Below are 10,763 nucleotides of genomic sequence, written 5' to 3'. Positions count from 1 at the left end.
AAGAATATTATTTGACACAGAAAATTGCGAAATCTCTACGTCACTAGAGACAATAAAAATACTGCCAAGAGTACAGAAATTAACCCAGATAAATATTAACGTGAGGATAAGTTTAATAAATATTAGCATCATTTTCAGCGACACAGAACTGGTAAAGATTAAAAATTACAAACAAGAACTAAGAAACATAATATACAAACCTATTGAAAACATAAACATAAAAGAATCCGATTTTATGGACGTTTATAATATGTTAACAACGATGAGTAATAACACTAATAACTATAATCATAAAAAAAAAACACACAATGTCTATTATGATTATACCTAAAATAATTGTACTAATCAGCATTATAGCATAATGAAACACACAGGGCACCAATCTCTTGGATTTGAGTAACGAGAAGACAAACGTAAGTCCACGAGAAGGCTGCCTTGTGTGAAGTGTTGTTCCTGTCACAGCCATATATACTTAAGTATTATATCATTATTTATTTATTCATCATTATTTATTATCGGTTTAGATCTTAGGGCTATATTTTCAATTATAACACATTATTTATTAATTTTTGAATTAATTATTTCAAGATGATAGAAAACAAATTAAAAAAATACTATTTGAAAAGCGATTCTGAACGAAGATGGTTAAAAAATATAATATTTTTACTCCGTATAAAATCAAGGCTTTACTTCTTTTCAAATTGCTATACTATATAATCAATTTATGAAGAACCTTGTATTGAATTTTCAAGCTTTTTAACTCAGGGAAAATGTTTTTTATCGTTAATATAACGAATATAAATAGCCCAAAAGGATTGAAAAAAAATGCACCATTGTTAAATGAATATTATATGCATCGTTCAGTTTAGAATCTAAAATTATTTTGATAATTCATTAAATCATCATAAACATGAGTTGATTAACTATGACATATTGAGATGTCAGATTTGAAATAATAATTTCTATAATATTATACAATAAAATGCATACTAATTAAATAGCCTATTTAAACCCTATAATAATAATTTAAATATTGGCTGAAAAGCTAATTAATTAATAATTAATTAAACTAACATTTTATTTTTAGATAACTGTTGGTGGTCAAATTAGTAAAACTAAATAGTTATTCATAAATGTAATTAATAACATTTAAATAATATATTCTTATTAAAGAATAAAGTTGAGTATTTATAACGATTGCCCGAGAGTCCGCCGGCATAATAAGTGTATAGAAACACGCTGTGCTCACTCTACTGTTGGGGGTTACTGCATGAGCAGTGGGGCGTTGCATCAATATTCACATTCTCCACTGCCACGTCGAGCACTCTCAACATACCTACCCCAACGCGCCACCCCACCACCATTTATGAGTGTTTCACTTATCGTTATGCGATCCTATTTGCCAACACGCCAACTATAGGGGACTATCGTGACATAAGAAATTTAACTTCAAAAAAGTTTTCCACAAACATTTGCCATAACTTTTGGGAAGAAAAAAAAACAGCTAGTCTTTTTCTGAAGTCTAGCTCTAGTTGACTATATTAGTATATTATAGTATTATATGTTATTGTTAATCCAGCCCGGGTTACTATAATATATATACATATGTAATATAATCAATAATTGACAAATAAATCATTATTGTTTGCCGAGCATAAAACAAAAATAAAAACTTTATCATGTAGGTAAGGTATGTATTATACTTATATCATAATACAATAATATGTTTTATCAGAATAAGAATAATAATAAGGATGATAAAAACTAATTTAGGCATCAGAATAGTACTATCTTAAAGTTTAAGCTGCTATTATTTATTTATTTATTTGTTGTTATTTAACCGTTTTACTACTATATGCAATACCTTTATATTCTCCTAGTGGCCACAATGCCCAGGGCTATGTTTAATAATAATAATAATAAAACAAAAAAAAAAAAAAATAATTTTATTATCGAGGAAAACGACGAGAACAAAATTTACAAATAATAATAATATGTACAAATGGAAAAAATATATAAAACGTTTCGTATCCATTCGAGATATAGAGGCGTGCGCAAATTGATGTCGTATACCGGTGAGTACGATTGCTGTAGTAAACTTTGGATATTTTCCCCACCGGTCGCGTTTGTTCGCGTGTAGACAATAGGATTTAAACTTTTGGATACACTTTAATATTATACGCGCGTATCTATATGTATACGTTTTTACATTGCACGTATGTGTGTGTGTGTGTGTGTGTGTGTGTGTGTGTGCAGCTTGCGAGTACATTGAAAAAAGGATTCGATGCGGGTGAAAATCAAAATAACGCCTCGGATTTTATATTTCCGGCAAACTCGCCGTATCGATAATGCACGAAGCAACGCCGTCGACTGTCGAGAGTTAAATATCTATCGCCGAAAGAACAAAATAGAAAAACACACGCACACACTTAATTGCGCGTGCGTTACGGTCTTACAAAATATACTCGCACGTACACGCGGCACTGCAGCAGAAACTATATAATATAGTAATAAATAATAATAAAATAATGGAACGAAACGTACCTACCTATGAAACACTGACATTGTACGTAATTCTATAATAAACGTGTGATATATTATTATAGTATATTGACAGCAATGTCTGACACACCTCGGAACCTAAAATGATGGTTATTACAATAATGCTCGAGATTCGGAAAATCCATTGAAAGCATTCGAGTAGGATTTTGTCGCGGTAGTATTATTCGAATGGCAAAAACGTTGAGTTTATATATTTATAGATACCTGCTACCACACAAGTAAAGTATCAAAAGTATATTTTTTCAAGTAATGATATCTGTCCATTATTGGAATATTATTTTTGTTATGTTTTCAAAGGCACCTTTGTGATCCAAGTTCCATTAAATATATCACAAACCCATAGATATCAAGAAGTATATTAGCGAAAGTCCACGCAAACTGTAGTAGGACTGAAGGTAAAGGTATGTCCAGCTTCACAAGATCATTGAATAATAGTCAACATTTTTTATAATAAAAAATAATATTATTGAAGTATACAATCATAGACAAAGTATAATTATTGTTCATATTATCTGGAAAATATGTAAATAGAAGGATGTTTGCATAAACAATACCTATATATCTTTCCAGAAGACAGTGGACCGATGATAAATTATTACAATTATTGTTTTTACCCATTAAATTAATAGTTTATAATAATATTATTTCATAGTTTTCTTCCGGCTAATTGGATTGGCCAATTTAATTTAAGCATTAATATTATATTGAAATTTATTTATTACATATTATTTTACTATCTATCCTTAACACTTAAGATATAATATTGTAACACATCTTTAAAAATAAATATTGTACTATCCCAAATTCCCAATGGCATTGATGCCGATTGTTATAATAAAATAAAAATATTTTTCATAGTTGATAAAAAAAATTATGAAATTTTTTTAGAGTTTTAATTATAAATATTTAGTCCTTATACAGTCATACTAGTCATATAAGTTTTTTTTTAAATTTATTGATACGGCATCAACATTAAAGTCATTAGCCGGGAACAAACACATGTTTACAAGTTCTTAACAATCAGCTTAATATTTAAATTATTTAACTAAAGGAAATACAGTATAGTACAAGTATATGGTGATAATGGTATAGGTAACAATAATATATAACTATTTATATTCTATTATATAGATTGGTTATTTTAAGGAATGTTATTAAATAGTTAAAATTGTCTATACTTAAAATATCTCTTAATGTTAGGTGTGGAAAATTTTTTCTTTGTTCGGTTAGATTAGGGCATTCTAGGAGTAGGTGTGCTGTGGAAATCGTGGCGTTGTTGCAGAGTTCGCAGTTTGGTCTCGGCTCTCTTCTCATTAAGTGGACGTGTGTGATGTTTGTGTGTCCAATTTTCGTCCGTGTCCATATCACCTGTTGTCTTCTCGTACTTGAGGGAGGATTCGGGTTAGGTGACAGAAAAAGGTTTTATTTGGTTTTATTTGGTTTTATTTGGTTTTATTTGGTATAATTTGTTTTTCAGTTCCTGGTCCCAGAGTCGTTGGTGAATCGTTTTACTACTTTTTAAGGCGTTTCGGGCAGTTTCCAGTCATACATATAAGTTATTATTTATTTGTATGAATAAGTTTCACAAATAAACACTGAAAACATTTGAGTTGATCACCATACTAGAGGGCCCTATTAAACGTGTATTTACACGTATATTTAAAATAAATTCATTTTTGTTACGAATGTTAGTTTAAGTTAACGTATATAATGATGTACTAGAGTATCATATACGTTACTTAGCGTTTAACTTTTTTAAAAATGTTTTATTAGATATAAACAATCTGTACAATAAGATTATTTGTTAAGAGTATGAAAAAAAAAACAAAAAAGAAATAGCATGAAAGGTGTGATTAAGCAGCCACCCATTAATGCCTCTTGGCCAACCTAACATAATTTTTTGTTTTTGTTTTTACAATGTTTTATTTAAACTGTTTCAAAAAAAAAAACAATAAGAACAACTGAGGTAATATTAACTGAACTTAAACTAAAATTTGTAAAAAAAATGAATTTATTTTAAATATACATGTATTTTTAATTACACTATTACCATTGAAGTAGGACTTTTTATTTTCAATTTATATTGTTCGGTACTTACTGTTTTTTTCTTTTTTTAATTTTCAACGAAGACTTCAGTAACCAAGGCTCATAGATTATCAGCTTATCAGATACCTATCTACATACCTTGCGCAGTATAACTACATTTTATCATATAGCATTTAATTAATTCCACCTCTTTGGAAATCCAAAAAAACAGTTACGTCAAATTGAAAAAAAAGTTGCGAAATTTAATTATTCATTGCGCATGTCAAATTGGCAAGCAAACAGTTTTATTTTTCATATATTAACTGCACAACCTGCAGTATTTTTAAAATTATCTTTAAGACCACACGACTTTTTAAATCCTTTTAGGGCTGTATCAAAATAAGAAAATAAGAATATTTTATTGTACTCGGCCTCAAACAGAGAGACCACATCGTAAGCATCATACAGACAAAACGTCTGTATAGGCTGCAGAGGATGCAGGTGTCTACTTAGAAACATAATATTCCACAGTTATAGGTGTGTCGCAGTCTTGGATTTCACGTTAGACAGGATACGTGAACCTATCGTTAAAATGGAATCCATCAAAATTTAATTATTAAGTATATTCTCATCCATCCAATCGTCTCGATTTTAAAAAATATGCACAGTTGCGTTATATGCGTGTTATATACGTAGTCTACGCATTGCACAGTGATATAATCATGACGAAAGGACTTTATTGCTCTACACCTATACAGGAAATTAAAAGACGTTTTTTTGACTTTTAGATTTTCAGCCTGAACTCGTTTGTACTACCGCAATGCATAGTCGTTTGCGTTACCATCGTATTTATTATTATAATATTATGACGTCGCAAGTCTGGTGCGTCTGGTGCGCATGCTCGAATTTGGTTATGCGATGCGTGTGCTCGCTACGGGCATTTGAAAATCAGTGGCCGTTAGGGTGTTTTGATGCGAAGTTGTCGAGTATTACGTGAGTACTGCTGATCCGTCTGAGAAATTGCATACAACAAGTTCGCGATATTACGCGGTATAGTGTCAGTATATAGGTTTAATACAATATACAAGAACAATAGTACGCTTGGCCTTTGTCGTCGACTGATTAATGTTATCTTCGGCAGCCGTTCGACTCGTCTGAGAATAAGTTCCAACGAAGTGCGTTAAACGAGGAAACGTCGTTTTACGTGAGTTAAAAAAAAAAAAAATACATTTCACATAATATACGTTAAATCACGTTTTTCCCAAACGTATCTTACAATACGTTATCAATGGATTGTTCGAGTGAAAATTTGACTTTTTCCATAAAACCAATTACAACGAATATGAATATATATTATTTTAAATCAGAAGAATACAATTTTTTTTTTTTTTGAATGGTTTTATCGAGTAAAAAAATATGGTTGTAAAATATATGTATTTGATTATATACAAATATTATTATGATTATATAACATATATCTGAAAAAAACTAACCTCCAGTTAATTTTTAAAATGTTTACTGCATAAATTGCTTATCTATCAGTAAAATAATGGCTTAACTTATTTTACACCAGGAAATTAAAATAATTAAAGTTGTTGAGATTTTTTTAGGTATCGAAACATTGGGATATTTTGTGTAGGTGTAGTGTGGTGTTTATGCAATTTAATTTAAACTATTCGTTATTCAAATCATCCGAGTTTTAGGCTTATATAAAACTTTGGCTTATGGAAAAAGTTCTGCACTGCATATAACTATATAAGATGTTTGAAATTAATAATAGCTGAGGATGTAATTAAATATATATATATATATTTTGTGATTTAAATTAACATATCTAAAGCATCAGTGTAAATTATAAATGTTCAAGCTCCAGTAACCTACAATAATATTGTAATGGAATTCATACATGGTGAACTATTTTTCATAATATATAAATGTAATACTATTTAACATTGTGGCTTTATATACCTATATTATGTATAATATAATATATTATTTACGTATAGAAGTAAGTTAATAGTTTATCAATTTATCATTAATTTAATATTTTTAATCCTCTAAGACATTATATACTTTACTATAACAAAGTAGTACTTAAAGTGCTTTTTTTTTTTAAAAGAGAGTTCTAAAAATTGAAATTTTTTTTAATTATCTAACTTTTTACCAGCCATTTTTAATCAAACCTTAACTAGATTATTTGTTATTTAATATAATGTTAAAATACCTATTTTAACAATATTATCATTCTACAGAGTTAAGCATTGTACCACAATGCTCAAATTACAAATTTTAAAAATAAAATAAAAATATATATAGGAGACATTTCTTTGGATATATATATAGGTACTTGTTAAGAATTTAATTAGAACGTATTAATTATTATTATTGATTGAGATTCGATAAGAATAAATATGTTATAATTAATAACAACTTATTTAAACTCCACTAACAATTGACGGATTTATAAGTAGTAACTTTTACTTTTACTTTATTTATCATTTAATAATTTTTGAATAATGAAAATTTGAACAGCGAAATAAATGACTTACATTTAAAAGTAGAACAAAAATTACAATTTATTTCAACTTAATATAACATAAATTACTCTAGCACAATAAAAAAATGTCACGAATAAAAACAATAAAAACCCTCAAGGTACACTATTTAAACAGTTTATTTTACTTTTAATGAATTTGATACAAACATAAAAAGCTAGATGGTTTAAAATTAAAATGCTTAGAAATAATTTTATGAGTGATTGAATTGAAAAAATAATGTACTTAGCGCATCTAAAAATCAATTTTTTTTTGCACAATATAAATGAATAATATATTAATATATGGTAACTAAGTAATAGCACTTCTCATACATTATGTTTTCACACCATTCTTTGAAAACTAGTTGTTACATTTTGTCATTACACCAATTCAAACGTTTTCATTTAAATAATTTATTCATCATAATATTGTTATCATTATTTCGTCACGTTGCAGTAAATTATTGGAAAAAACAACATTTATCGGGACCGCCTAAAAATCATATATTTATTTTAGATTCTGAGCGAAGAGATGGATGTATTTATTTATATGATTACAATATACGTTATCCATGAGCAGTTAAAAGCATTTCGTGCATTTTTGTAACAGTTTTGCAGAGTTTGAAATGAAATTTAACGTTTGCGCGAGTTACCATACGTCATGGTTTAAAACATGACATGCGTTTATGAATTGTGACTAGAATCGCGTTTATGAGAATCACATTTCAATACAATTACAAACCAGAACCGTGGTTGAAAACTGTATCGTAATAATTATTTTCTTCTGTCTTCACCAGAGTCCATTTTCGATCCAATTGGAGCGATCTTTGCTAATGTTCATTATTCACATATGTTTATAATAATATGGGTTATATAGGTACATGGTCGCATGGATATTGACGATTCGTATGCGCGTGCATGCATATAATAATATACGACATCAAATATTTATTTTTATTTAGGTAAACCAATCGCTGATATAAATTTCTGGAACTTACACTGTATACTTCTTATTTATATTCCATTATATTAACCTTATTGTTTTCTTAACGGATGCTAGAATAGATATATTTTATATATTTATTTTTAATATTGAGAATAATAACGACCGCACCATGGTTCATATGTAACGAAAACCTACACAGAGACCTCCGAATTACCAAAATTAAAGATCATATAAGAACCCTTGCCAAAAATTCCCATAGTTCACTCCACAACTCAACAGGCTCAATTCACTTCAATTTACACATACGTCCACCAGCACAAATACTTCTAAAACGTGGCCGTCCGCATGACGTTATTCGTTAATTACTATTAATTAAATTATAAACTAGAATGTAAAATGTAATTATTGTTTATCTACTCTAATATTTTTGTCTACTCTATGTCTAACCAAACTTAACTATTGCTATCGTCGTCTACTATTGTTATTATCACTATATCATTACTATACTATGTTATCATGTTAAAATAGCCAAAAATGAATATTACTTATTATCCATATGTGTAGATAGCCGATAGCCTATCGGCTAGGAATGTCTTATTGTAAATAATAATAAAAAAAATAAAAATAAAAATATATTTATTTATTATTTATGAAGTTAACGAGCATCACTGAACCTGTTCGTGGGGTAGCTACGTTTTATATTTAATAATCTAATGCTCCTCGCACGGTTTTTCCGTTAAGTGTCATGATTGAAAAACAAAATATATGAAATATAGTAAGTTATTACTTATTATAGTTTAAACACGAAAATAATGTCGGGTAAAAACATTTCTTAAACGTTATCGTTCACCTTAAAGAGTTATATCTATTTTATGGAATTGCGTACAAGGGCTGCCATACCTTACGAAAAACGACAATATTAATAATAATAATAATAATAATAATGATAAAAAATCTCCTACTATTTTCTATTAGACATTTCTGGTTGAAAATATATAATAATGTACATCTATATACCAATACCTAACTTTTATAGATCGTGTGTTGTTTGCTGTACGTAATGCGCTCAGCCGTGCCATACTTCAAATGTCTGCGATAAATTCAAACGGTAGGTATAAGCCGTTCTATATTGTGAAACAACTATTTTCCGTTACAGTATATAGTTATAGAGTAACGGTTTTCACACGGAAGTTAACACTTTATAAATCACTATGCGTGATCTCCTGCGGTGCGGTATATGTAATTGGAATATAACAAAAATTTTTTTTTTTTTATGACTTAGTTCCAACATTTTTCTTAACAGAAAATTTTATCAAACAATAAACAATTTTGAGTTCATATTTTAACGTTAGAATTAAAAAAAAAAATAATAATAATGTTTTCTCCCAATAAAAATCCCTTTGTTAAACCATATGGCATAGTCACATTATTGTTATTGAATTAAAAGTATTTTTCGCTCAATGAAAATATAACAATATAATACCGAATGAAGTTTAATCACATTCGCTTCGTGACAATTTCGAACAAGTATTATAATTGATAGAATTTAACATTTTGGAAATGAAAGCACTTTATTTGTGTAGTGAATCAATGTTATAAAGTCGTACAATTAGATAAACAACTTATGCAAATGCCCAATCGATTGGCCAATTATGGTCTACTTAAGAAATAATTTGTATGGTTTAAGAAATTCTATGTATAAGTTTTGAAAACCATCACAGTTTATTGCCGTTGTTAGGTATACAAAGTATATTTTTAGAAATACCCTTAAACGATGGTATTACGTTTTTAAACGCCGCTATCTATTTAAAATATAGATTATAAAACAGAATTTTCGTTTTAGATTCTGAGTGACTTTTGTTTTTGTGTTGATTATAACTTTTTGGAACAGTAAAAAATTATGCTACAACTTTGAGAGTGATTTGTGGTAGAAAATTGAATCTATGTGGTTTTTGGTTTTAATTTAGTGGGTTAGAAATATTTTTGTTGTTACTATATTAATAAATGAATATCAATAATTTATATTTATTCATTGTAATATTATAACAATTGATAATGTAATAAAATAGTTGAATATAAAAAAAAAAAAAATAGTTCAACATACCAATAGAAATAATAAATTGATTATAACTTACCAGTTATATAAATAAATAGTAAAATATATCCTTAGAAATTGTGGATGACATTTACTGTATCAGCTCAGAGTAGGTTTTCGTATTAAATGATTTATTGACGTCCATTTCACTGACTTTACTGATTGAGAGGTATACTTGAAACCAATTCTACTTATATTAGCATAGCGAATTCCATGGTTTTCTGTTAATATTACTTTTATGTAGGGTATTTAAATTTTAACTAAGTTACATAAGTCTCATTGCACAAGCGCAGAGCATCTGGGAATAACAATGTAAAAAAAATTTACCAACATTTGATTAATTGGTCTGTGTAAAAAACTAGAAACTTTTTCGATGTTTACCATGGGATTTGGGTAGTTGGGTATATAAAGATGTATTAAGTTTTTTTTATGGAGATAGTTTGTTTTTTTAACTAAGATAATAATATTATTATTAATCGTGGTAATTAGGGATATAACAACGTAAAGTGAGTATTATACAGTTATTCATCTCACATAAATAACCACACGTTCTATTATAGAATCCGTTGTATTATATTTGAACTTGATCATACGATATT

At 28.2% G+C, this 10,763-nt stretch overlaps 1 protein-coding gene across 3 annotated transcripts in view; it reads left to right on the top strand.

Annotated features, from left to right (window-relative positions):
* Window positions 1–5,553: 5,553 nt before the first annotated feature.
* kek3 (leucine-rich repeat, immunoglobulin-like domain-containing kekkon 3 protein) overlaps window positions 5,554–10,763 on the top strand; it is a 189,234-nt gene continuing 184,024 nt past the window's right edge. For all 3 annotated transcript variants that reach the window (XM_089220247.1, XM_089220246.1, XM_089220248.1), the window contains exon 1: window positions 5,554–5,791. The gene's annotated coding sequence lies outside the window, so the exon portion shown is untranslated. The remainder of the gene's footprint in view (window positions 5,792–10,763) is intronic.

Source organism: Diuraphis noxia, unplaced genomic scaffold, assembly GCF_037042655.1.
Source record: "Diuraphis noxia isolate RWA-SAM2 unplaced genomic scaffold, SU_Dnox_SAM2 contig0002, whole genome shotgun sequence".
Lineage (NCBI taxonomy): Eukaryota > Metazoa > Arthropoda > Insecta > Hemiptera > Aphididae > Diuraphis > Diuraphis noxia.
The sequence above is the reverse complement of the archived record's forward strand: the minus strand, read 5'-3'. Positions and strand labels throughout refer to the sequence as shown.